This window comes from Carassius gibelio, chromosome B6 (assembly GCF_023724105.1).
Source record: "Carassius gibelio isolate Cgi1373 ecotype wild population from Czech Republic chromosome B6, carGib1.2-hapl.c, whole genome shotgun sequence".
NCBI lineage: Eukaryota > Metazoa > Chordata > Actinopteri > Cypriniformes > Cyprinidae > Carassius > Carassius gibelio.
Genome location: NC_068401.1, coordinates 5,027,560 through 5,033,559, shown reverse-complemented (window position 1 = coordinate 5,033,559; position 6,000 = coordinate 5,027,560).

The window sequence follows — 6,000 nt, the reverse complement described above, 5'->3', positions numbered from 1 at the left end:
GGTTGGAGGAATAATCATAAAAACAGCATTGCAAGAACAAGTGAAATGAGAGTTGCTCATGTCGGGTCATGCGTGTAGCCACAAAAATACTTGTGTATTAATATATGAACCTGTGGGATTTTAGTATGAGTGTCAAACCGTTAAGAAAATCCATATTAAAGCAATACAGAATATAATATTATTATGATGTTTTTTTAAAGAAATGAATACCTGTATTCAGCAATGATGCAATAAATTGATCAAAAGTGACTTCACTAAAGGTATCTATTATGAATAAACGCTATTCTTGGAAATTGGAAAAAAAACTCAGGATTGAGCAGCTCTTCTATTGACTGTGGGAACTGGAGACGGATCAAACAGGCCGTGTGCAGGGGGAGGGTCATTTCAGCTTCACTGGTATGAAGCGTCTCCCACGGACAAACCCACAGGTGCCTGATCCACCAGCTTAAGACCCTCTAGTCCCCCTATATCCCAGCATCCTCTAATGTTTGTCTACATACTGTACTATGTATAAAGAGCGCTCTTGAGCCCGTGATTAACAGAGAACAGAGAAATGAAGCTCCAGCTCCAGAATGGAGAATTCTCTGCTTGATATGAACTCAAGGCCTGTAGAATTCCCAAGATTCCAGACTCAGTGTAGCAAGGAGAACAGCTAATGGTCTGTTCCTCCTCAAAACCTTTCAAGTCATCCTTACAGAGTTAAATGGTGTACAACAGATATAGAGTAGCACAGGACCTCTTCATATCAGTGGTGGATGCCACAGAATTAAGTTGTTTTGATTTTATGGTTTCATTTTTAAGGGGCTTCTGGATGATTAGAAAGCAAGTCTATCTATTCAGCAGATGTTTGCACACACACTTTATTCAGAGGCATATTTATAATCACAGAGAAGTGCTGGTGATGAAAAACATCGAACAAGTCAATCAAAGTGGGACAAAAACAGGCAAAGAAAAAGTATGAGACATGTGGTTTTTCTTTTAATTCATCCGTTTATTTTAAAACATCCTTAATCTTAATCAAATTATTTAACCTCTTATTCTGTTTCTGCGCAAAATCTGCACATATGGCAAAGCTCAATTTTCAGCAGTCTTTAGTTTCACGTAATATGCTGAAATTTTGTTGATTTGCAAGAAATATTTATTATTATTATCAATGTTAAAAACTGTTTTGTGGAAACTTTTATTTAGGATTCTTTGAATGCAGAGTTTAAAAAAAAAATTTAAAATATATTTTTTTGTAACAATGTAAAAGCTTTTACTGTCCCTTTTGATAAATGTAATGCTTACTCACTGAATCAAAGTATTAATTAATTAAAATCTTACTAACAGAAAAGTTTGCAGAAAAAAAATATCATGCTGATGAAGTTCATATAGTCGCTGCTTTAAATGATGTATATTTGTACTGGTTTAATGCTATATCATGCTTTATACTGAAGTTTGATAAGTATATTAATCTAGTGATGAGAGATAGTTTCAGATGTAGGAAAAACAAGCAGCACTGTAAATGATGGTAATCCCAGACGTTTCACACATACCACGCAAAACATCTGTTGTGTTTGGCAAGAGAACTGAATATCTTATTCTGAGACTCCTCTACTACGGAGGAATTCATACATGTGTGTGTGTGTGAGAGAGAGAGAAAGAGAGAGAGAGGGAGGGAGCACACATTAGTGTATACACACAAATATACGCATTTTATGTACCATATACTATGGAGAGGAAGGTTTATCTGGTAGATGATCACACTGTTTCGTTTGCTGGTTGATTTGCCTTTGTTAAGAGTGGTATGTCTGTGTTTAATGGAGTGTGTGTGTTCATGTGCAGTTTCATTCCTTTGATCTTCAACGTTGATGGATGATGATAAAAAAAGCTAAGTTCAATGTACTTTTCCTCACCACGGAAAATACCTTCCACTTTCTACTGTACATGACTTCATTTCTTTATTCCAGTCTGTCATTTGAGTCAAATTCCACAGTTCTCAAAGATATTTAGGCCTCAGTTTAAATTGTATGTATTTCAGTTGCACATAAAATAACAGTTATGCATAAATGAAACAGGTGAGATTTTTAATAATATACTAATAAACTAAATGTGTTTTAAATACACAATAACCAGTTCATTTATCATTATTACATGCACTTAGTTTCAGTCTATATATATATATATATATATATATATATATCATTATTTTTTTTTATTTAATTGAATATTGCTTATTTCAAAATTGTTCATACTTTTTCATTGAATAAATGTCATTTTCATAATCTTACCTGTTTAAGTATGTACCATTTATGTATGTATATGACGGACAAATACTGCGTCACAGTACATTTATTATTTTTTTTTAGTACAAATGGAATGCGTAAATCTTTTTTTTAAATCTTTTTTCTCTTTTTTTAATAAAATATTTTTTGAGTGCAAAACAAATAATTTTTAATCATTCAGTAAATTGTTTGGCCTAGCTCATGGTTATATTTCTACTTTTCAGAATTGGCACTTTTGGTACAGTTTTGGGTCACCACCGTAAAAATCCAGTTGAGCACCACTGTTCTGGCTTTGCAACCTTTCCTAAAACTGTGTGTCCTTTCTCTCCCTCCTTTGTCTCTCTCTCTCACACGCACAGAACCTCACATTCTTTATAGTCTGAACCTCTGCCCTTCAGATTCCATCCAGTCTGTAACACCTTTATAATCATGCCACTACTGCGCCCCCTCTGTGACATGTGGGCCAATAATAGACAGGCCAGGTAGCTAAGCGATGAGGAATTTCACATTGATATTTGATCCCATCGACCCATGTAGCATGGTGAGAGTGTATGGGACACAGTGCATGTCAGAGATTGAGGTTTCCTCAGCTCCTGCCCAAACATCTAGAGGAGCTCATAAAAGAGTAATGGATGTTTTATCAAAGCTAATAACATATGGCAACCAGAGAAAACAAAAGACACTGAGAATGTTGTTGCTAAGGTGTTTGATGTATTGAGGGCACAGAAATGGAAAAATAAGAGTCCCCCAAAGAACTGGTGGACTGGTATTAACCTCCTGATTAAGGGACATAGAAGTTAACTAAATATTATGGAAAAGGCGTAATTTAGTGTCTAACATTTGATGTTCATTAAAAAATGGCACAATTCATGTTTATTTGTATAGCACTTTTCATGATACATTTCGTTGCAAAGCAGCTTAACAGAAAATAAATGTTTCAGATTTGTCAAAGTAATCTCCATATTGCAAAAATAGCTGATTATGTAGTTAGTCAGTGACATGTATTCAAAGAGAAATGATGAACTTGAATAACAGCAATGATTATATGTTATGAATAAAAATTCGTAATGAATTTGTAAAGTTGTAAGATCATAGTTAGACATTATAGATTAAGATATGTTTTTTTTTAAGATATGTATGTTTTAAGTTTCTCAGATGAATTGTAAATGCACACATTTTTATAATTGCATTATGAAATATCTGTCAGTATGTCAATGTCAGTATGATTTCTCAATGTTTTCTCATATGCTCACCAAGCATGCATTTATTTGATCACAAATTACATGTAAATTACTTTTTTCTATTTAAATTTTTTTTGTAGTCAATACTCCAGTGTGTTAAATATTAATTTCCATCACTATAATATACTGTAGGCTATAATTTGTAGATTGAGAAAACAAATACTCAATAATGATCGTTTAAAGGTGATTCATGGACTGTGACAGGTGTGTTGAGTTTCGTCTGGCTCTGGAAACATGATTCGTTTCGGTCCTCATGTCATCAATCTCTTTTAACTCTTCCCATATCAAAGTGTCTAAATAGCCAGTCTCTAAAAGTTTACAAAACAAAGACATGAGTTCACTTCAAGAAAGACAGCGCAGCTCAAATGCACCAAAAACACTAAAGATAACACAAACACCCATCAAAAATAACTGTCGTATAACGTTTCTCTTGTAAAAATGTCATTAAAAAGCGTCGCGTTGGGTTTGAGCGAGGAGATCCAGCTGGCGGAGCTGAGTGTCCGGGTAATGGTGATTTATGAGCGCTGTGGAAGGAATGTTTGAGGAACACATGTCTACGGCTCTGCTTCGGACCGCTGCTGTGTGACAGGTGCTGCATGCGAGAGGCAACACTTTCTGCTCATATCAACATTTCTCATTTGTGCTGATGAGTCAATAAAAAGAAGAAGCAAATGCTGTGGCTATTTATGTACATAAAAGATGACAGAAAGGTGATTGTATTCCATTGTTGTATATTTGTAGTATCTAAAAACATGTTATTGTTTCCGTTATTGTAACATGCTACCATTTATTCCTTTGCTAATAGTCCTTCTGTCTACAAGAGACAGTGAGAGAGCAAACAAAGCACAACACAACACTAGGCCCTGTCACTCTTATCAGGCGCTCAGGCCAAACACAATCAAAGAGATTCCTCTTTAGTCAAGGGCAAATAAATGTCATCACTCACGGCCACAAAGTATGAAAACCCTGTAAACGGTCTGTGGGATTTTCTGCACTTGAGCACACATCATTCCTATTACATACACATGCGTTCTGCTTCCATTCCCCGTGAGTTCCTCCACGCTGTGGGGAATTGTGAACCTGCGAGAGATTCGCTGTAAAACATTAAAAACAACCACAGCCCTAAATTCCAGGAGATGTTTGCTAACCCCATGCCTGTGTCTAAGAGGACTGTGGGGGCTCAGGGGGATGTGATGAATAGGCTGAAAGAGCATGATGAATGTGGCTGCTGGTGTGTGTCTGTGTGTGTGCATGTGTGTGTGGTGGGGGGGGGGGTGCGTGAGGACGGCCATCAGGGTTTGGGTACACATGAGGGTTAAGATGAAGCAGAGAGGAGAATCTCACACTGAACTGTGAGTGGAAAAAAGATAGAATGTAGCTGAGCGATGGAAAAACAGGAAGATAGAGGAGAGACAAGTGTGTGAGAAAAAAAAAAAACTGGAGAAACAGTCCTCAGGGAAAAGCGTATAATTTAGGATGGTAATCATTTTCAAACTTTGAATGAATTAGGATGATGAAAAGTTCATTTATTTAAAATACAAAAAACATAAATACTGGTTATTGCTCTGTGCAAACTTGATAGAATGGCTTCTCAAACATCAGTTTTTCACAATCCAGTCAGTTCCCAAATTGTAAAATCAAGCCTCATCTTTTTTTCTTACAGTATCCTGTTTCACTCTACAATTTTTGTCAGATCATGGTAGTAGAGTTATGTGGAGGTTTTACTGTAGTTTGATCTATAACATATGATATTTTATTCATTATGAAGAATAGAGTAACGGCTGCTAAAAATCAGCTTTGCCATCACAGAAATAAATTACTAGTAATAATAATATTTAATAATTGTGATGTTTATTTGTGTATTTTAGATCAAATAAATGCAGCCTTGGTGAATATTGGAAAATGCTTTCAAAAACATTAACAAATCTTAACCGCCCCAAACTTTTAATCTGTAATGCGTAGTACATATAATATGATAGAAAATCCTGAACAGTTTAGGCAGGGGATTTGGGTTACACAGCTGCTCTTTTTGTGAAATTCCTGCTAGTTACTCTTGGTCACAGCCTTTATTTTCTGTTACTGTCCAGATAAGGTAAAAACACTGCTGGGTTTTGTCTGCTTTATAGCCCCAGTTAACCTCTAACATTACTGTGCTCTCCATTTATGAACTTTTATATGCAATACACATTCTGTAGTTGTCTGTTCATGTTCATGTTGTATAAACCTTCCAGTGTCTGTCTTTTCTTATTCTGCAACCTCAACTTTGTTTTATTAGGCCTTTATATTTTATTTAATATTTTACTATGTATACTCCATTCCAGAATATTCTGTAATCTTGGATCTACGATTGTAGTTTAACTTCCAACTGTTCACTCACACATATCACAGGAGGCTTCAAATGATGTTCCTGTGGGGTTGGCTGCTGCTGCTGCTCGTTTGGCAGGAAGTCCCACTTCTTTATGTAGCGTGGCAGGAGGGTGCTTTTTAAGCTTGTT